General features: G+C 39.0%; 1 long non-coding RNA gene across 1 annotated transcript; it reads left to right on the forward strand.

The window, feature by feature from the left end:
- Window positions 1-1,693: 1,693 nt before the first annotated feature.
- LOC129136113 (uncharacterized) lies at window positions 1,694-19,500 on the forward strand. Its single transcript, XR_008537395.2, has 3 exons — window positions 1,694-2,419; window positions 13,716-13,828; window positions 18,379-19,500. It is a non-coding gene; the product is annotated as an uncharacterized LOC129136113 (long non-coding RNA).
- The last annotated feature ends 3,478 nt before the right edge of the window (window positions 19,501-22,978 follow it).

Genomic DNA, 22,978 nt, shown 5'->3' on the forward strand with positions numbered 1-22,978 from the left:
ATGTTCATGCTTGCTCCTAATTGTATTCTTTATAATTATTGAATTTCTATTTCAGTTTTGAAGGACTTTCACACAAACAATTTACAAAATTTGATTCCTGTCTTGAGGAAGGCATTGGCAGCCCTCACGAACTTGATTCAGCTGCCACCTTAATTAATAGTTGTTGATATCAATCACAGGACCACTTAGTGTGAAACCAAGGAAAAGGCCTCCAAGATTATTCTGATTGCCATAACAGATAAATACCCTAATCTCAGTAGTTTGAAAAAATGGAAGTTATTTTTTTTTCATGCAAGTCAAAACTAAATGGGTATTCTTAACACCAGTATGTCTCTCCTCTGAGAAGTGATTGAGAGATCTAATTTTCTTCTATCCTGTTGCTCTTAGGCTAGGCTTGGAGGTAGAACACATCACATCCACTGATCTTCTATTGCCCTGAAAACCATAGGACCACGACTCGCTGCAAAGAGCTTGGTAAATATAATCTGGCTGCCTTCCCAGGAGTAAGAGGAAATAGATTAGGTGAACACCTGGTCAGTCTATGCCACAGAGGTGATTCTTCCATACCATTTGTTTGGCACATTAAGCAAGGATAGTACCTGGTATAAGAAAGTCAGAACCTAGTCTATACCATATTCCTTTAGTGTGAGAATTGCATAGACCCCAAAGCTTTATCAAAGCTTTTGCAGAGGCAATAGATCAAACAGACTCAGGTATGACTGTGAGTAACTCACTTAAACTCTATGAGCTTCAATTTCCTCATCTTTAAAATTTAGGCAGAAGCACCGAGTACCATTTCTGCTGCATAGAAATTAATTATTTCTTATGGTTTCATAATGGAATGTGTTATGAACCAGTATTGGATTCATTATAGTTTTTTGTTTGTTTTTATAGTATCTTTCCTATATGGGAGCTGAATTAACTGATCTTTTATTTTTTCCTCTTTTATTTTAGATTCAGTGGGTACATGTGCAAGTTTGTTACATGGGTATATTGCATGATGCTGAAGTTTGAGGTACAATAAATATCATCCAGATAGTAAGCATAGTGCCTAATGGGTAATTTTTCAGCCCTCCCCTCCTGACCCCCCACCTAGTAGTCCCCAGTGTCTATTGTTTCTGTTTTTATCTCCATGTGAACCCAATGTTTAGCTCCCACTTATAAATGAGAACATGCAATATTTGGTTTTCGGTTCCTGTTTTAGAATAGTGACCTCCAGTTGCACCCATGTTGCTACAAAGGACATACTTTCATTCTGTTTCATGGCTGAATAGCACTCCATAGTGTATTTGTACCACATTTTCTTAATCCAGCCAGCTGTTGATGGGCACCTACGTTGATTCCATGTCTTTGCTGCTGTGAATAGTACTGCAATGAATATACGAGTGCATGTGTCTTTTGGGTAGAATGATTTATTTTTCTTTGGATATATACCCACTAATGGGATTGCTTAGTCAAATGATAGTTTTGTTTTTAGTTCTTTGAGAAATCTGCGAACTGCTTTCCATCATCTCTGAACTAATTTACATTCCCACCAACAGTGTATAAGCATTCCCTTTTCTTCATAGCCCCATCAACAAATTACTTTTTGACTCCTTAATAACAGACATTCTGACTGGTGTGAGATGGTATGTCGGTGTGGTTTTGATTTGCATTTCTCAGATGATTAGTGATGTTGAGCTCTTTTCAAATGTTTCTTGGCCACTTGTCTGTCTTATTTTGAGATGTGTCATTCGTATCCTTTGCCCACATTTTTTTTTTTTTTTCTGAGATGGAGTCTCACTCTGTTGCCAGGCTGGAGTGCAGTGGCATGATCTCGATTCACTGCAGCCTCTGCCTCCTGGATTGAAGTGATTCTTCTGCCTCAGCCTCCTGAGTAGCTGGAACTACAGGCACGTGCCACCATGCCTAGCTGATTTTTGTATTTTTAGTAGAGACGGTGTTTCACCATGTTGGCCAGGATGGTCTCGACCTCTTGACCTCGTGATCCACCTGCCTTGGCCTCCCAGAGTGCTGGGATTACAGATATAAGCCACTGTGCCCAGCCCTCTTTGCCCACTTTTTAATGGGGTTATTTGTCTTTTGCTTATGGAATTGTTTTAAGTTCCCTATAGATTCTGGATAGTAGACCTTTGTCAGATGCATAGTTTGTGGATATTTTCTCCCATTCTGTACGTTGTCTGTTTACTTTGTTGATAGTTTCTTTTGCTGTGCAGAATCTCTTTAGTTTAATTAGGTCCTTCTTGTCCATTTTTGTTTTTTTTTTTTGCATTGCTTTTGGAGACTTAGTAATAAATTATACTCCAAGGCCTGTGTCCAGAATGATATTTCCTAGGTTTACTTCTAGGATTTTTATAGTTTGATGTCATACATTTAAGTCTTTAATCCATCTCGAGTTAATTTTTGTATATGGTGAAAGGTAAGTGTTCAATTTCATTCTTCTGCCTATGGATAGCCAGTTATCCTAGCACCATTTGTTGAATAGAATGTCCATTTCCCACTGTTGATTTTTGTCAACTTTGTCAAAGATCAGATGGCTAAAGGTGCACAGCTTTATTTCTGGGTTCTCTATTCTTTTCCATTGGTCTATGTGTCTATTTTTGTACCAGTACCAAATTGTTTTTGGCTGCTGTAGCCTTATAGTGTAGTTTCAAATCAGGTAATGGGATATCTCTGGCTTTATTCATTTTGCTTAGGATTGCTTTGGCTATGCTGGTTCTTTTTCGGTTCCATATGAATTTTAGAATAGTTTTTTCTTGTTCTGTGAAAATGACTTTGGTAGTTTGATAGGAATAGCATTGAATCAGTAGATTGCTTTGGGCAATATGGCCATTTTAATGATATTGATTCTTCCAATCCATGAACATGGATTGTTTTCCCATTTCTTTTTGCCATTGTGATTTCTTTCACCAGTGTTTTGTAGTTTTCCTTGTAGAAATCTTTCACCTCTTTGGTTAGATGTATTCCTAGGTATTTATTTATTTATTTAGTGGCTACTGTAAATTGGCTTGCATTCTTGATTTGGCTCTCAGCTTGAGTTATTGGTGTATAGAAATGCAGCTCATTTTCTACATTGAATTTTGTATCCTGAAACTTTACTGAAGTCATTTATCACCTCTAGGAGCCTTTTGGTGGAGTCTTCAGAGTTTTCTAGATCTAGAATCATATTGTCAGTGAAGAGAGATAGTTTGAGGTCTTCTTTTTCTATTTGGATGCCTTTTATTTTTTTCCTGCCCAATTGCTCTGGCTAGGACTTCCAGTACTAGAATAGAAGTGGTGAGAGTGGGCATTCTTATCTTGTTCCTACTCTTAAGGAGAATGTTTTAATCTTTTGCCTGGTCATTATGATTTTGGCAATGGGTTTGTCATAGATAGCTCTTACTATTTTGAGGTATGTTTCTTTGATGGCTAGTTTTTTAAGGGTTTTTATTATGAAAGGATGTTGGATTTTATCAAAAGCTTTTTCTGTGTCTATTTTGATGATGTTATGGTTTTTGTTTTTGATTCTTTGGTGAATCATATTTATTGATCTGTGTATGTTAAAATAACTTTGTATTTCAGGAATAAAGCCTATTTGATTGTGGTAAATTAACTTTTTGATGTGCTGCTAGATTTGGTTTGCAAGTATTTTGTTGAGGATTTTTGGGTCTATATTCATCCAGAATATCAGCTTTTAGTTTTCTTTTTTCATTGTATCTTTGTCATATTGGTATCAGGATGATACCAGCTCTTCTTTGTATGCCTGGTAGAATTTGGCCGTCAGTTCATCTGGTCCAGGGACTTTTTTGTTCGGTGGGTTTTTTATTACTGATTCAATATTGGAACTTGATATTGGTCCGTTCAGGGTTTCAGTTTCTTCCTGATTCAATCTTGGGAGGTTGTATGTTTCCAGAACTTTATCTATTTCCTCTAGACTTTCTAGTTTGTGTGCATAGAGGTGTTCATAATTATCTTTGAGGATCTTTTGTATTTCTGTGGGATCAGTTATAATGTCACCTTTGTTGTTTCTGATTGTGCTTATTTGAATCTTCTCTCTTTTTATTTATTAATCTAGCTATTGATTAATCAACTTTGTTTGTCTTTTCTTTTTTTTCAAATTTAATGAATTTTTTAATGATACTTTAAGTTCTAGGGTACATGTGCACAACGTGCAGGTTTGTTACATATGTATACATGTGACATGTTGGTGTGCTGCACCCATTAACTCATCATTTACATTAGGTATATCTCCTAATGCTATCCCTCCCACCTCCCCCTACTCCATGACAGGCCCTGGTGTGTGATGTTCCCCTTCCTGTGTCCAAGTGTTCTCATTGTTCAGTTCCCACCTATGAGTGAGAACATGTGGTGTTTGGTTTTCTGTCCTTGCGATAGTTTGCTGAGAATGATGGTTTCCAGCTTCATTCATGTCCCTACAAAGGACATTAACTCATCCTTTTCTGTGGCTGCATAGTATTCCATGGTGTATATGTGCAACATTTTCTTAATCCAGTCTATCATTGATGGACATTTGGGTTGGTTCCAAGTCTTTGCTATTGTGAATAGTGCCTCAATAAGCATACTTATGCATGTGTCTTTATAGCAGCATGATTTATAATCCTTTGGGTATATACCCAGTAATGGGATGGCTGGGTCAAATGGTATTTCTAGTTCTAGATCCTTGAGGAATCACCACACTGTCTTCCACAATGGTTGAACTAGTTTACAGTCCCACCAACAGTGTAAAAGTGTTCCTATGTCTCCACGTCCTCTCCAGCACCTGTTGTTTCCTGACTTTTTAAGGATCGCCATTCTAACTGGTGTGAGATGGTATCTCATTGTGGTTAATCTTTTTAAAGAACAAATTTTTTGTTTTGTTGCTGCTTTGTGTAGATTTTTGGGTCTCAATTTCATTCAGTTCTCTAATTTTAGTTATTTCTTTTCTGCTAGCTTTGAGGTTAGTTTGTTATTGTTTTTCTAGTTCCTCTGGGGTGATATTAGATTGTTAATTTGAGATCTTTTTAACTTCTTAATGTGAGTGTTTAGCACTTTCCCCTTGACACTGGTTTTGCTGCATCCTAGAGATTTTGGTATGTTGTGTCTGTGTTTTAATTTATCTCAAAGAATTTTTTGATTTCTGCCTCAATTTCATTGTATTTGCAAAAGTCATTCAGAAGCAAGTTGTTTAATTTCTATGTAATTTTTGTGATTTTAGGAGATTCTCTTGGTATTGATTTCCATTTTTCTTTCACTGTGGTCTGAGAGTATGGTTGGTATAATTTCAATGTTTTTGAACGTATGGAGACTTGCTTTATAGCCAAGCATGTCATCAACCTCAGAGTATGTTCTATGTGCAGTTGGTAAGACTATATCTTCTTTGGTTGTTGAGTGGAATGTTCTATAGATGTCTGTTAGGTCCAACTGGTCAAATCTTGAATTTAAGTCCAGAATTTGTTAGTTTTCTGCTTTGATAATCTGTCTAGTAAAGTGTTGAATTCCCCTACTACTATTGTGTGGACATCTGTGTCTTTTTTGTGGGTCTAGTACTTGTTTTATGAATCTGGGTGTTCCAATGTTCGGTGCATGCATATTTAGGATAGTTAAATATTTTTGCTGAATTTAACCCTTTATCATTATGTAATGCTCTTCTTTGTCTTTTTTTTTTTTTTTTACTGTTTTTGGTTTAAAGTCTATTTTAACTAATCAGTGGATAAGCTTAAATTTTCTAGCATGCACTAGCAAATACCTTTTGTAATTTCTTCCCTCCCATCCCCCTCAACTCAATGAAGTACAGACAGTATACTGTTCAGAGAGATGGTTTAACAATTCCACTTCCAAACACAGAATTTCCCACCTAACTGGTCCTTAATAGATGAATCTATCCCAAGGCATAATATCACCTTTTGTAGTGCCCAGGAATTCATTCAGTCTTCCAAGTCCTGTTAAGCAGTAGTGTGACCCTAGTGCCACCTTGATGCCTGGAAGATCCTACTGATAATCCATCTAGTTTCTCAATGCGTAGTTCAATTCTTTCTTTCTTTATTCTAATCAGGCTTTCCATTTTCTCTCATGAAGAGTGTTTGATTCTGGGTTATCTGTGAGTCCATTTATTGGATACTTTTGCATAATATAGTAAATATGAGTTCAAGAATTACTGACATTAACAATTGTAAATTGTTCAAATCGAGAACCATCTTCAGTCCAGATTCCCATTAGATATCATTTTCTGGCTTTGTATACACTGTCATTTTTATTTTTGCATTTGCCTTCAGGAAAGAGAGTGTCATGAGCTTATATGCATATAGAAGGAGAGTAAGGGAAAAACACACAGTAACAGGCAGACACATTCACTTGTTTTATTTTCGCACATTTAATTCTATTAAACAGGTATTGATGGCTTTATTTCAATAAAATGAGTAAACGGAAATTCAGAATTCTTCTTCTGCCCATACTTTAAGTGCTGATATTCTCCAGAGTTATATCCAAGGCCCTCTGCTTTCATTCACAATCTCCTCCCACAGGGTGACTAAGATTCCTTATCTGCTGCCTTTTACTCCTGCCCTGAGAATCAGGCACATGCACCCAGTGATCTATTTGTCTGATGGTTCACCTCAATGTCCAACATATCCCAAACTGAACTAATCATTCATACACTGTATTTCATAAGGAATTGTATTAGTCTGTTCTCATGCTGCTAATAAAGACATACCCAAAATTGGGTAGTTTATAAAGAAGAAGAGGTTTAATGGATTCACAGCTCCATGTGGCTGGAAAGGCCTTACAATCATGATGGAAGGCAAAGGAGGAGCAAAGTTATGTCTTACATGGTGGCAGGCAAGAGAGAGCATGTGCAGGGAAACTCCCCATTATGAAACCATCAGATCTCATGAGACTTATTCACTATCACGAGAACAGCATGGGAAAGACCCACTCCCATGATTCAATTACCTCCCACCAGGTCCCTCATATGACATGTGGGAATTATGGGAGCTACAATTCAAGATTTAAGTGGGGATACAGCAAAACCATATCAGAATTGATTAGATTTTTTATTCAAATATAACATACATGCTAGAGACAGCACAAATCTTAAGGGCATGACTTGATGAATCTCCAGAAAGTGCACACACTTGTATAAGCAGACCCCACATCAAGCTAAGACATAACCAGTAGCTAGTAGCACCCCAATGCCCCTGTTAGTTTTTATCTTCCCCATTCTAAAAGTGACACTATCTTGATTTCTAATAACATAGATTAGTTTTGCTTGATTTTGAATGTTCTGTAAATGGAATCATATAGTATGTTCCCTCTGTGTCTGGCTTCGTTAGCACAATATTATGAGATTCATCCATGTTGTTGTATATAGCTGTAGCATGTTCATCTCATAAATATATGATATTCTACTGTATTAACAAACCACAATTTATTTATTTTTAGTCAACTACTGATAGGCTTTTTGGTTAAGTATAGGGCTATTAAGCATAATGAAGCTATACATTTATTGTACATGTTTTTTAGCAAAGATATGAACAGATTTCTGGAGGCTATATGGCCAAAATGGAATTGCTGGTTCAAGGTTACACATAAGTTGACCTTAGTAGATATTTCCAAATGCTTTTCTAAAGTGTATGCCAACTTACACGCTATCAACACTATCAACAGCATATGTGAGTTCCCATTTCTCCATCCTTACTAACACTTGGTATTGCTAAAGGAAGTCTTTTTGCATTTTAGCCATTCAGGTGTGTGTGCAAATTTAATTTGCATTTGCTTGGGAACCACTCATTAATCATTTTTGCATGCTCTGTTTCATTAAGTTGGTGCCACTGTCCACCTGGTCACAAGCTAGAAATCTGGGCATCATCCTTGTCCCTCCTCTTTCTTTACACTCACACACTAATTTTTCCACATGAATATTTCTCAAATCTCTTGGCTCACTGCCATCTATTATTGCCAAAACCTTTATTCAGTGCCTCATTGTTATTTCTTAATTTGTCAACTTCCACACCCTCCTAAGTGGTTTCGTCTTTTTTGCTTCCAAATAGATGATCTACAAAGCCATCAGAATGATCTACCCTTAACCTAAATCTGCCATGTTTTTGTCATGTTTAAGCATTTCCATGGCTCCTTACCCCCACCCAGATTACAGAAAGTCTAGGCCTCTTAAAATAGATATAAGATCTACCAAGAGTCTGGCTTTTGCCTTCTCATTTGGCCCCATCGCCCATCATTTTCTGCCACTGCTCCCATATTCTAGCTATGCCAAATTCTCTTTTTAGTGTTTTTTTTTTCCCCCTCCGGAAATACTGTATCTTCCATGTCCTCACTCCAAAACCATTCCATATGTCCTGCACTTCTCTTGAAAAGTCTCAGTTTACACTGAGTCAAAGGGATGACTGCCAAACCTTGAGGTATTTCCTCTCCATAGGATGTTTATATTTCAATGGAGGATGAAAAACCAGTCTCTAGCAGTGGAATTTCTAGCATCAGTGTGCATGTGGAAGAAATACAAAATTACACCATGAAGCATGCAGCCTACGCATAAAAACAGTCCTTTGAAATAATAATTTTGAGTATATTTAGAAAAGAATAAATCTGTATCCGTATGTAAATCCATACACTAAATTAAATTCCAGATGGATCAAAGGTTTGAATATACATATAAATAACTTAAGAGTGTTAGAAGAAAGTATCATTTAAAATAATTTTATGACAGGAAAAGCCTTTCCAAATATCATAAAAAAGAAACTATGAAAGAAAAGATGGATACATTTGATTCCATAAGAAAACACACAAAACATGAATGTGAAACAAAATAAGTGTAAATTTGGTTGAAAGACAATAGTAAACTCGATGTGGTATACAAGATTTTCTATATGCCATTATTGCTTGCTTGAAGTGGCATGGCCTTTTTGGACAAAAGTGTAGTGCTTGTGCCAAATGAATTAATAAAATGTTCATTCAATGAATGATCTCATTTTGGAGCCATTAACATGGTGATATATATTTTCAAAATGGTCATTATCTATTCTTGAAAGGAGAAATAAATAGGCTACATGCTGATTTTAAAGCAATTCTGTGTAAAATTATATGTTGATCCAACACATTTTAAAAAATTATATGCATATATATATGCATATAATGCATGTGAGTGTTTATGCGCAGAGAGGTGGAGGACACAGGCTCTAAGGTATGAGGATAGACAATTTTCTCTCTTGCATACACATTTGAATTTGCAGTGCCTGTCAACTAGTACAGGAGTCCCCAACTCCAGGGCAATGGACCAGTACTGGTGCATGGCCCATTAGGAACCAGACCCCACAGGAGGAGGAGAGTGGCAGGTGAGTGAGCAAAGCTTCATCCATATTTACAGCTATTCCCCATTGCTCACATTACCTCCTGAGCTCCACTTCCTGTCAGATCAGCCGTGACATTAGATCATCGTAGGAATCTATTGTGAACCACACATGCAAGGGATCTAGGTTGTGCACTCCTTATGAGAATCTAATGCCTGATGACCTGTCACTGTTTCCCATCACTCCCAGATGGGATCATCTAGTTGCAGGAAAACCAGCTCAGGGGTCCCACTGATTCTACATTATGGTGAGTTGTATTATTATGTCATCATATATTACAATGTAATAATAACAGAAATAAAGTGCACAATAAATGTAATGTGCTTGAATCATCCTGATAACCATCCCCCAACTCCCGCTCCCACCCCCCGTCCATGGAAAATTTGCCTTCCATGAAAGCAGTCCCTGGTGCAAAAAGGTTGGGGAACACTGACCAAGTAAATGTTCAATAAATGTTTGGGAGCAGGAAGGATTCAGCAAAGGAAAGGAAGGGGAATGGAAAGATGATTTGCAAAAATGTTTATAGCAGTTGATGAACTTTTGGATTGTTTTCACTTTTAATATTGTGCTTTTCTATGTTTCTTTGATTTTTTTCTCTCCAAGGAGCATATATAGTTAGAAAATAGTAACAATGTCATTTTTAACAAATAAAAGCTTCGTAGCTGGTATATATTGGCCAGGTTTGGGGATATGTGAGAGATCCAAGAGTAGTCTGAGACTGAGGAGAAAGAGCTTTCATATGGCCAACCAGCAAGAATGGGTTTTTGTTGCTATAGTAGTTTTAGTGTTCTCTTGCCATCTAAATGGTAACCATTTCATCCCTAGGTAAAAACAGAAGATTTTCACCCCAAATATGGCAGATGACGCCAACAATTCCAAAACCAGAAACTTTCCTCTGCTAATGGAAGTCCCTTGAGCAAGCTGGCCCCATCTCAGCCTCCCACTAGAGGCTCCTTGTCAGTATTAGCCAGACCCATGGGATTTGCATTGGTACCTAAATTAGAGTTTTCTCTGCTCTCCCTCCTCTCTTCCTGGCCCCCTCATAACCTTTGCATTTTTTCCCTCAGTCACTGATTTCCATCTTTTAGATGTCCTAGGCACACGATCCAGTTCTAGTTTCTGCAACAGACAAATAGAAAAATGTCTGTCTGCCAGGAGAGGAAATAGGATGCTGAAGTGGTGCCTCCTTTGCCCCACATAAAGTGCTTCTGTCTGGATCTTCTCCCAGAATCCTTGGGAGAAGAGGCTGCTGCCAATGGGGTATGCTTTTTCAGATGGAGATTGGCAAGTCAGAGATAGTCTCATTTCCCTCTGTGCTGTGAGAACACTCAGGCCAGATTACAGGAATGCAGCCTCTTTGGGGTTTGCCCTGGAAATGCCTCTAGAACCTGAAGCCAGTGTTATCTGCCCGGGGCTGGAGACAGCCAGGCTCCAGTCAGCTCAGTCCAGCAACTCAGCACTTGGCTTGCAAAAGGCTTTCCAATCTGGCCCCTCATGTTGACAGAGACCACCTATTTCTTTCTAAGTGAATAGAAACTGAATTCTTTTCTGGGGCACTTTTTTAAGCAGTCAGTCTTGGCCCTAGATAACTGATGCACTTGCCCTTAATTTGATGTTTTTATATATATTCGTGTGTGTGTGTGTTTTAGGAAATCAGCATGGTTTCTAATTCTTCTAACCACACACTGGATAAACTCACTTTACACCCACTTTGAAGAATTATAGCGCAGGGATTTCCCAAGCAGCAAACCAGAAAAATCTGATTTAAATGCACATTTGATCATGCTACTAGTGTGGTGGAAATAAAGACCACAAATTTAACCTTCTAAGTTGAGTCTCTCCCATCTTCAAACAGGTAGACAAAATGAAAAAGACTCACAAATAGCAGTGACTCTATATCCTGTCTGCTTGATGTTTGGAGTTCCATTTGTAGTTCCATTTGCTCTATTGTGCAACTGGCATAGTAGTTTAAGCAAATAATCAGGGTTATCCATGCCACAGCTGTTACTTTTTGTTGTTAGTGGTCTACTTCTAAGAACAGCCGCTGCTTTTTCTTAAGTAAAAGGTGTTTGCTTTGTGTGTGTGTGTGTATGTGTTTATGTTTTATGTTTGTTTGGGCATGGAATTTTTGGACAGGGGTTTACTATGACATATGGGAACTTCGGGAAGAGCCTCTCTTTCCATCCAGGGTAGGGGACTGTGGGCATTTCTGGAAGAAGAGGGGTCAATGGGGACCTCATCATTAGTCAGTGCACCAGAGTGTCAGTGCCAAAAACCTGATTCAAAGTAGCTCAAGCAATTAGAAGGCTAATGGAGAGGAGGGGACACATGATAAAAGAAATCACTGAAGAATCAGTTGTAGGAAGGGGAAAGCAGAGCAGCCTTGGAGACCTGGTCTAGAAGGAAGGCGTTGAAAGCTGTCACAATTCTCTCTCTCTCCCTCTCTCTCTCTCTCTCTCTCTCTTTCTCTCATAGTCTACCCAGGGCCGACTCCAAAAGTCCTTTGCATCTCTCCTTCAGGAGACTGCTTTGTGGGATGTTCCTTACAAGCACGTTTATGATCTGGATCTATCTTTATAATTTCACACCTCACTCTGCAGTTCTGAATGCATTTCAGTTCCTCAGTTAAGCCGTTTGTTTCCTTCTGCACTCCCCTGTCTCATGAACTTAGCAAACTACTTAATTTTCAAGATTCCATTCCAATGGTAACTCCTTGGAGAGAGGTTCTCGCAACACCATCCTTCTCCAGGCAATTTCTCCTTCCTGTGCCTCACCATAACTTCTTGTTCAGTTATTACTATTACCAATAGTAATTAGTATTTAGTTATTACTAAACTATTACTGTACTTCTTATCACTGAGTTATAATTAACATGGCCATAATCGTCTGTTTAATGTGTTTTACTGTCTCTGCTCCTCCAGACTGGTGGGTATATTGGGCTCTCTTCATCTTTGTACTCAGGGCCCATCATAGCCCCTGGCACCCCATAGATGTTTGTAGAGTGAGGTGAATAAATTAATGGGAGAGAAAGGAAAACCATTTAAATCTGACTAGGTTTACATGCACTTTAGAAGAGTTTACAGAGCATTCTATAATTCCAAAGCCTACATCTTCAAAACAGTTTGTATTGGAACCATGTTTGTGAATCAGAGAGTAGTTCTTGCACAGCAAGCCTCAACATGGTATTTAAATTAGTTAAGATACACCTAGCAGCTGATATGCTGTGGGAGGGTAGGAGGAGGTGCTTAGAACAGCTAAGAGATCTATGTGAGGATAAGAAAATCGCAGCATTTCAAAAAGAGGAAAAGGTGTGTTTTGCATCTTCCAGGGAAGTTCTGATCTTAAACATTTGGTCTCATTGTCTTCTTAAGCATACTTAAGCTTCTGTTAGATTGTTGTTGTGATACCTGGGCAAGAGAAATACGGTATCATTAGGTAAAATTAATCTGTCGATTTGCTAATTGAAAAGAGAGTCAGGAAAAGGAAGGTACAAAGAGACTGAATAGAATGATAAGAATTTATCCTAATTGGAACTTTCAACCTAGTAGAATAGTCTGACAATACAAGTCAGAGAGAAGCCAATATATGAAAAATTTAAATGAAACATACAATGTTATCACTTAAGGATAAAATGTTAAAATATCACATTGTATTTGGGTACCCAATATCTTTTAAAAATGTTCATTTACACGAGGAAAAGCCTACAGTTTTCCTTTCAGTCTTTTTGTCAGACTTAAGAGAAACATGGTTCTGAAATCAAATAATTCTAATGTGTTGATAATGATTTTTAATTTTAGGGAAAAATAAAACTTAAGACAGTGGTTCCCAATTCTAGATGATCTTCTGAATCTACTGCAGAGATACTCTACTGTCCTCCTACCTCCTATTCTCTTGCTAGATTCTAGTTCTAAATAGCTCTGAGGTAGAACCTATGTGAAAGGTTTTTAAGAAGAAAAAAAGTTAACATTTAGAAGACTGAGCTTGTAAACCAGTGTTTCTCAGGATATGGACTTGTTCTAACCCAATCAAAGTCACCAGGGTGCTTAAGAAAAAGCTAATTCTCAGGCTGTGGTGAGGGCCTATTGAATTAGAGCCTCTAGATGGAAAAGTCAAGAATCTGTACTTTACACATGTTCCCCAGATGATTCTCATGCACATCAGTATTTGAGATCCATAAGTAATTGGTTTCTAATTTAAAATAAATAAATATTGATGACTGTGAGCATCTACCTTATAATATACATAATAATATCTTGATTAAGTAGGATGCTTAGAAAATTGGGAATTCTAGTTAGTTTAATTTTGTGTCAAATTAATTCTGAACTGAACTAGGAGAGCTGTCATCTTTTGGAAACTGATCATAAATTCTGACATTTCTAGGAAGCTGATGTTATAAACTCACCACGGTTCCATCTGTGCACAGGACCCATGAGCCTCTAGGGAAGTACTACCCTCAGAGAAGAGAATATGAAGAGTCCCCATTTGGCCCAAAGGTAATGGGCTGATGCCAGAAGGGAGGCCAGCCAAGGAGAGGGAGGTAGTAAAAATAAGAAGTTTATCCACCAGAAATGAAATCAGTAACATTTTCAGAATACCCAGGCTCCTGCTTTACATCACAGACCAAGCATGAAGGGGGTGATGGATAATTTCCAATGTTGAAGTGGCTGGTGAAGTGCACACTATAACACAAAGAGAATGGTGGCTTCTACCCACAGACTTCACTGAGATGAAGTGGGAGGGGAACCACATATATGCACAGGTAGAAGGCCAGAAGAAAGTCCACTGTGGCTAGAGCATGAGGGGAAGAACATAGTGAGCTATGTGTGACACTGAAGAGATACTTTTTTCCTAGTACATGAGATGCAAATGCTGTGGACTTCCTGAAATCACTTGATTTTTGGAGTGGGTGGTTTTCTTGTAAATTACAGATGTGCATGCAACTGAAGAAATACTTCTTTCCTACTGCTTTCATGATATTCATAATGCTTACGGAAACAGGGATTGTATATGGTTCCCTTATCAGAAATTGTTCTAAAATGCCATGTTCCTATCATAATAACTGGAGTAGAGAAAGTTAACATGCAGTGATAAGAATGAACACAAGACTGTATGTCAGAAGCCCAGTATTCTAATACTGGGGCTCATTTCCTGCTGTTTGACTTTGAGTAAGTGTTAGTTCTTTTTGCCATCTACCTCCTAGGGTTCTGCAATGCTTAAGTTAAATAATAAATGGGAGAGTACTATACAAATGTAAGTTGGGATGATTGTAATTGAATTTACTCTTGATGGAGGAGTCTTGGTGACTCCCTAGAGCAGTTGTTCTAGGGGTTGTACCTAAAAGCCTGTGTAACTTTAAAAAACATAATGTATATCTGGGCCCTGACCCTGGATATTCTGATATGGGGAGGGAAGGCACCTACAACCGTATTTAAAATTCTTCTGATAATTCTTAGATAACACTAGAGATTGAGGGTTTTAGTGTAGAGGTTGGTGGTGAGTGCACAGACCCCTGGCAACCTGAGTCTTGGCTCTGTTCTCAGCAAATATTTTTTAGCTGTGGGAGGAAGCTCAGCAGCATCTCGAAAATGTCGCTAAATTCTTCATTCTTCATTTTCTCCACTTGTCAAAGGCAGAGCTGGACTAACCAGTGAACATCTACCTTTTTAAATCCATGGACTTTACCCAATGTGAATTTTACTTAGAAGCTTTAACATGTAAAGCAGAAAAAAGCAGCACTGTTTTGATTACTGCTCAGCAGTTCTCCTATGGGACTTCAAAAACCGTAGGCCTGGATGGTTGATAACATCCCTTCTGGCACTAGCATCTTATTCGAGGCACAGAAAACTTACACGAATTTGTATTGGCCCTATTTGGGAGGACAGAAGGCCCATGGTGTACACACACACACACACACACACACACACACACACACTGACGACTGTGAATTAGGTGAGTAAGCAGGCACAGATGGCCCTTTACCTGTTTGCTCTATTATCTTTCTCTCTGCCCTTCTTCTGCCCTGCTCTCTTTTCCAGATGCCTTTGCCAACTGGCTTCCAGCCATATTTGGCCAAAAGCATACAGTGGCAGGAGATTGAAGGATAGGAGAAAATGTAAACTAGAGTATTTAAACTTCTCTTTCTCTGCATTGGTTGATGTCATGTGCTTTTACCCATTTCCTGCTACGGGTTTTCTCAGGGAAAATTGTTTTCTACCAACTTGGGAGATTTCAGCCTCCAAATATCCCTTGACTGCCTGATTTATCGTCCCTTTTCACTTTGACTTTCCAATGGAAGAGTCAGATGATACATAGATTGACTTGCGTCATCATGTTAAAGAAATTCCATGGTAAGGGAAGTGAGAGTAACCCAAGAAAAAAAAATCCACTCCTAGTATATACCCAAGAGGAATGGAAGCATATCCATGGAGACTTGCACACCACTGTTTTTAGCAGCATTATTCATAACAGTCAAAACTTGGAAACAACCTAAAGAACCACCAGCTGGTAAATGGATGGACAAAATGTGTATATCCATACAGTGGAATGCTATTTAACAACAAAAAGGAACAAACTACTGACACATCCTACAGCATTGGTAAAATTCAAAAACACGCTAGGCAAAAGATGCTAGACACAAGAAACCTCTTGTTGTTTGATTCAATTATATAAAATGTCCAAAAAAGGCAAATCTATAGAGACAGAAAGTAGATTAGTTGTTGCCTGGTGTGGAGTAGGGGTGGGAATTAACCCATAAAATGGACATGAGGCGTCCTATTGGGGTGATGGAAATGTTCTAAAACTAATTTGTGGTGATGGTTGCCCCCACTTCAAAAATGTACTAAGAAATCATTGAATTGTACACTTGATGTGAGTGAATTATATGATAAGTAAAATATACCTCAATGAAGTCATCTTTTAAAAGGAGAAAGATAATAGGCAATAGCACTGTTATTAATCTAGGCCTTTTTAGATGCCAATTAGTTATTATGTCACTTTCAGCTACATTATTCACATATCTATGTCATTTTCATGGACTTTCGTCATAAAATAATGTTGAAGAGTGTCTCAGAAGTCTAAAGAGAATATCATCACTCTGGTACTCCTATGTTCCTGTCGGGACTCAGAAAACAATACCAAAAAAAAAAAAAAAAGGCCTCAGAAGCAGTCTAAATTTCTCTCTGACCTTCTCCTGTCCTCCAGCCTCTCATTCTCATTCTTCCATGAGGCTAGATATAGAAACTAGAATCCCTGTTCCCCAAGGTATGTTATGGAAATTGCAACCCCTTTTCCCCAAAGCCAACCATAAAACCTAAACATATCACTCTAACTTTTCCTCCACCTTTCTGTATGAAAACTGGCCATAAACAAATTATCTGATCTACCTTCTTTGACTGTAGGTCATATGACCCTTATTCCAGACGAGGATTTGCCACACACCCAGAAGGAAGGAATGCTGCTCAGAGAGAACGAGAAGAATCTAGACAGACAGGCCTTGCTGTGTCTCCCCACTCAGTCTATTAGCATTAGATCATACCCTTTTTGTTCCACCATATTTCTACATGGCTGTACTTACTTTGGTGAACCTTAAGCATAAAAATGGACAATTTCCCTTGTATATTTGGGTGTTTATTCTGAAGTCTACCATGTACACATTAGAAAAAGTTGTATGCCTTTTCTCCAATTAATCTACCTTTCATGAGTTGATTTTTCAGTGAACCTTCAGAAGGGGAAGAAAAACTTGCCCATTAGCCCCAACACACCCATTTAGTTCCATCAAAAGAGATAATATGATCTAATGTAGTTCAGGCTCTCAGACATATGTACTGATTAAAAACAGAAAATGATCAATGTGTTTGGAGGTTAGGACTTTAAATCCTCCAACCCCTAAATCATCCAGAAACTGGTGGTCTAATAGTGATTCTCATCAGAGGTTTGAAGAAATAATAACTGGTACTGGATAGCCTGCACTCAGAGGCTTGAAGAAATAATAACTGGTACTGGATAGCCTGCACTCAGAGACTTGGAAGAGAATGCTTGCCTTTGTTTTCAGCACTCAGTAGCTGGGAGATAGGTGATAAACAAATGCTTTTAAAAGTAATTTCTGCCCAAATTGTAATAGCTTTAATTCCCATGATCTGAAGAAAAAGAAGCCCTCTTTATCTTGCCATATTATGGCAATAAGCTGCTTTCTGTGAAAGGCTGCTGCTCATAAAAATGCTCAGTGACTCACATAATAATCTATTGATTCTTCCCACACTGAGTTTGTCATTACCTCCAGATTAAAGTCCCCTTTTCTGATTTTAGTGTTCACACATCTGCCATCAACAGTCCATTGAGTATTGGACTCTGCTCTTAGAAATGACTGAGCTGGATATTTTGTTTCTTAGTTTTATTATTCTTTCATGCTTTCTGTCTGGGAGGGAAAAAATAGTCCTTCACCTCCCTACACCCAAACCTGTACCTCAGCATGGCTGGAAAACGAGCGATTACTCCTCACTCAGCCATAGCTCTGTCATTAATTGAAGTACCTAAGGAAATTACTGGACTGTAGGTTTTTCATCTCCAAAACTGAGACTTCTTATTGTGCCTGTCTCCTTCACAGCATGGTCGTGAAGAGGAAATGTAATAGATACAAACATCTTTTTAAAATATTTCCTGGAGGAGAGATTCTGGGACATTTTGATTCTGGGCTGAAATCAAGCTGAGTTTCAGACACTTTGGGAGATACTGGAGGAAAGCAGACTAGACTTAACTGAAATTTTTCAAAGCTGCATTACTTTCAGGCTCTTGAAGCTCTCTGCTTGGTGCTCCTCCCTCTGGATTCTTTGCAGCTGATTGGAGTACAGGAAGGACAGCTGTAGGTCCTTTGGTAATTGAATCTTAAGGGGATTGACAATAGATGCCACTACATCCCCCTCCAGCCACACATTACTCCCACTAGCAAGATACCCATCCACAGTCCAAATCCTGTCCTCTGCACTCTTCTCCACTGCCTCTCCTCTTCCCTGCCACATCTAATATTCTTTTCATCTTTCCTTAATAGACGCCTAAATACCTGACGTGTGACAGCAAATGCCTGTTCCCATGGAGCCGCTGCTTCTGAGAAAGCTTGAAACAGACAAAGAATAAGGTAGAAATGACCTCCTCACTAGAGATGAAAAGAAGCTGTCCTGGTGAGGAAATTGGATCCCAGCTTTTGCCGCTAAGATTCTTCTCTTCTGCCTCTGGTTTTCTTTATTGTTCACCCCCAGAAGCAATCGCTCTCTCACAAGGCAACACACGCAATAGAGTGAACAGTGATTCTACAGTCTGATTCTGGAAAAGGCGACCACATTGGAAAGAGTGATCCACACAAGTATAGGGCCTCCTGATTAAAACGCTAAGATTTCATCTCACGCTGTGCCTTTATACTGTTGAGATACTAAAGAGGACACTAAAGATCAAAGTGCTACTTTACAACATTTTGAAGAAAACAACTGCTACCTGTGTATTAGTTTGTTCAGATGTGTTACACAGCTTAGCTGTGTCTGTACCAGTTTATTAGAATCAAAGTATTTTTAAAGTACCTAAGGCCAGGCACAGTGGCTCACACCTGTAATCCCAGCACTTTGGGAGGCTGAGGCAAGTGGATCACTTGAGATCAGGAATTCAAGACCAGCCTGGCCAACATGGTGAAACCCCATCTCTACTAAAAATACAAAAATTAGCCAGGCATGGTGTCACATGCCTGTAATCCCAGTGACTCAAGAGGCTGAGGTATGAGAATCAATCATTTGAACTCAGAAGGAGAGGTTGCAGTGAGTGGAGATTGCAACACTGTACTCCAGCCTGGGTGACAGAGTGAGATCCTGTCTCAAAAAAAAAAAAAAAAAAAAAAAAAAGTACCTAAAACTTGTGATACGGTTTGGCCTTGTCCCCACCCAAATCTCATATTGAATTGAATTATGAGGAGAGGTCTTTCCTGCGCTGTTCTTATGATAGTGAATGAGTTTCATGAGATCTGATGGTTTTAAAAATGGGAGTTTCCCTGCACAAGCTCTCTTTTGTTGCCTGCTGCCATCCACGTAAGATGTGACTTGCTCCTCTTTACCTTCCACCATGATTTTGAGGCCTCCCCAGTCCTGTGGAACTGTAAGTTCAATAAACCTCTTTCTTTTGTAAATTGTCCAGTCTCGGGTATGTCTTTATCAGCAGCATGAAAACAGACTAATACAGCGTGTGAGATACAATGCTGAGCACTGAAGAAACAAGGATGGCACAGCCCCTGACTTCCAGAAGCTCACACTTTAGAAAAGCAAGTGTATTAATAACTACTTATGTATAACATTTGTGTTATTTAGAAAATGCAATAAGGGCACAGATGAAGAGCAAAGTACAGTGGTAAAGAAGAGAGAGTTTGTGAGAAAGGTGCAGGAGAAAAGACATTTATGCTGGGCTTCAAAGGATGAGCTGACATTTCAATTCCCATCCTTAGACAAAGCTAGGAAAGGCATTTCAGCAGAACCAAACTGAATAAAGGCCTCGAGACCTGGAAGTGCATGTCATGCCCAAGAACCATGTAAACCTGAAAGCTCTGAGAGCTAGATAATATTTCACCAACTGTGGTCATCAGAATCACCAATATTTGGGGTGTTTGTTTAATTTTTTAGCTTCCTAAACCCTTAGCACAAGCCCACTGAAGGTGGGAAGAGGAATCTGTATTTTAGAAGCAACCCTTTCCCCTCCAAATTCTTCATAGAGTGATTGTGATGAATAAAGGTTGAGGACCATCTGGTTTAGGCTGTTCTAGGCAGGGTGGAGATGTAGGGAAGGACACACAATAACCCTGTTACTCGGTTGTGCTGTGGTTATGTGCCTATACACTATCAGACAGACTGGTCAATTTTGTTCCAAATATGTTCGGTGTTAAACAGAACCCAGTGTTGTAAACTGTAATTACAAATTATAAAACTTCTGTAAGCAGAAGCCTACTTCTCATACATTGAAAGAACCAAAAGGCAAGATGTAACTGAGACCGTTTAAAAATGGTGAAATGTTTTCCAGACTCCAGCTACAAGGAGAATCCTCTTTGTAATGCTGAGTATCATGATTAAAATCTCCCACTGCTCAGCAGCACAAAACTGTCTCAAGGAGTCTCCAAAGAGAGTCATCTCAGAGTATCTCACAGCAATCCTTCCATCCTCAAGCTTGGTTGTATCTCTACACAGGCCTACATGAAAGCAGAGACACTGCAAACAAGACAGGGCAGAGAGCAAGCCGGGAAGTTGGTGAACTTGGAATTTGATGAGCTCCTTGTCTGAAACATGAAGCTCGGACCAGAAGAACTGGATGCTCTAGAGAGAGATGGACCTCTCCTCAATGGGAATATCAACAGCAGTACAAATTGATGATTCCAGTTAAGAAACAGACAACAGTAGTCAGAGCAGCATATAAAGCCAGAAGGAGGCAAAATATTGGTAGCCACTCAGAGCTATGCACTTTCCCAACCTGTCCTCAGAGTGAACTGTTGCTAATTTCAGAGCCATGTAGTAGTCCTACTACCAACCATCCCAATAATTTCACATACCAACATCCACAATTAAGTTACTGGTTTATAAACCATAAACCACAATTTATCTAGGGTGTTGACTTAATGTTTTTCAGCAAAGTTTTTTCCCTATCTAAGGTAACATTTCTCATATAATGGTCAAGGGACCCCTACCTTGAGATTGTTAAAATGAAGAGACTTGAGTACCACTCACAACTCTCTGAGGTTAGGGCCCAGGAATCTGCATTTTCACACACTCCCTCAGAGCATTCTCTCTCACAAGGACTTTCCCTTCAGGGAACTCCTGTTACACTCAGTACTGAATAGTGTAAGAGTATTTTTGTTTTCCATTAGAATTTTGCTAGTGGAACTTTGATTGGCAGTAGGAAGTGGCTGGAATAACATAGGGATTTTGGCCTGCATTGCTATCTAACTGCCTGGGTTCCCTGTGACATGTCTCTCAGGTATCAGGTATCTCTAGCTCTCAGGTATCTCTAGCTCAGCAACTTTCCCACCCTCATCAACCTTCCCATCCTCAATCCACCCAACCCCACTCTCCCACATTAAAATCAAAGAACCTCCACTGTAAAGTCCCTGGTTAAACAATCATCTTCAGGTACTGTCAAAGTAAGATAACTAAACCAGGCTCCCTCATTGGTACCAATCAGATTGGGTAGGAACTGGTATGGACATCAAACAGAATTGGCACATAACCAGGTACAGTTGCATGCAGGCCAGCATGAAAGTATCAGAATATTTGGTTAATTGAATTAAAAGAATCATTGAGTTATTCTGACGTTGTGAAAACATAGTCAAAATTCAGCTCTTTACAATGCTTTTGCATCATTGGAGTTGAGTGCATCAGGGAGACTGATAAATCATACATGGCTCATAAAGACTAAGAGCAAATCATAAAATAATAGAGCTGGAAGGGAACTGAAAGATGACCCGGTCTGGGTTTTATTTTGCAAATGAAGCAACCAGAGCCTGCAGAGGCCTAGTGACCAAGGTCATACAGCTCGTTAGTGGCTGAGAATCACAATGTCCTAACTTCTGGCTGAGGGTTTTTTTCTATGATGCCTCCCCTGAGACTAAAATAAATCCCCATTACTAAAAAAGCAAAATCATCTTGTTCTTTTCTTTTCTCTTAAAAAAATGTCCTCATCTTCTCATTGAAGGACAAGAAAAAGTCACTAAAATAAAATGTGTAAACAAAGATGCTGACTCATGGATCGAAAAGAAACCTTAATAATTTGGTGATCCCAGTAAACGTTCATTCATGCGTTCATTCATTCTGAAAGCACTGTGGAATGAGCTTTCTCCTCATATCCAGAGACAGCATGAGATGCTCTTGGGAGATAGGCAGTGCCATTTTAGTGAGATGACACTGAAAAGAGCTTGCTGTTTGGCTGCCATGACCTCCCTCACTTGTCTTCACTTGCCCCATCTAATCTCTTTCATTTTCTCAAATTGAACTGTTCACCCCAGGAGGCCAGGCTCAGTCTCCCTTTTCACCATTCCTCCTGCCGTGCTCTCACCTGGTATGCCTTCCTACTTCTCTTTGGCTCTCCAAATTCTGTCATTCAAAGACGTAGCTCAAGAGTCTTTGCCTTGTTCTTCAAGACTTATCTCTCTTCTTGGGTCACAAGGACTTTCCCTTTGATGAATTCCAGTTATACTCGGTACTGAATAGTGTAAGCATATTTTTGTTTTCCATTAGAATTTTGCTAGTGCAGGTTTGGTGGACAATAGGATGTGTCCACCTATTGGCTGAAAGAGCATAGGGATTTTAGCCTGCATGGCTATAAAACTGCCTGGGTTCCCCATGACATGTCTTACAGGTATTTCTAGCTCAGCAACTTTCTCACCATCAGCAACTTTCCCATCCTCAATCCACCCAACCCCAACTCCCCACCCCCTGTCAAAGCTATTCCTCTTCCATTGTTCCTTATCTCACTAAATTATGTGCCACCATCTAGCCAGAAACTGGTGGTCATCTTTTACCATTATTTCTCCCTTACATCTTAATAACCATAAAGTATAATTTTCCTTTCTAAATATCCCCAGCATCTTCCCAGTTCTGTTTACCACTACTCTTACTACCATTCTCAGGGCT

This window comes from Pan troglodytes, chromosome 8, assembly GCF_028858775.2.
Source record: "Pan troglodytes isolate AG18354 chromosome 8, NHGRI_mPanTro3-v2.0_pri, whole genome shotgun sequence".
NCBI classification, from domain to species: Eukaryota; Metazoa; Chordata; class Mammalia; order Primates; family Hominidae; genus Pan; species Pan troglodytes.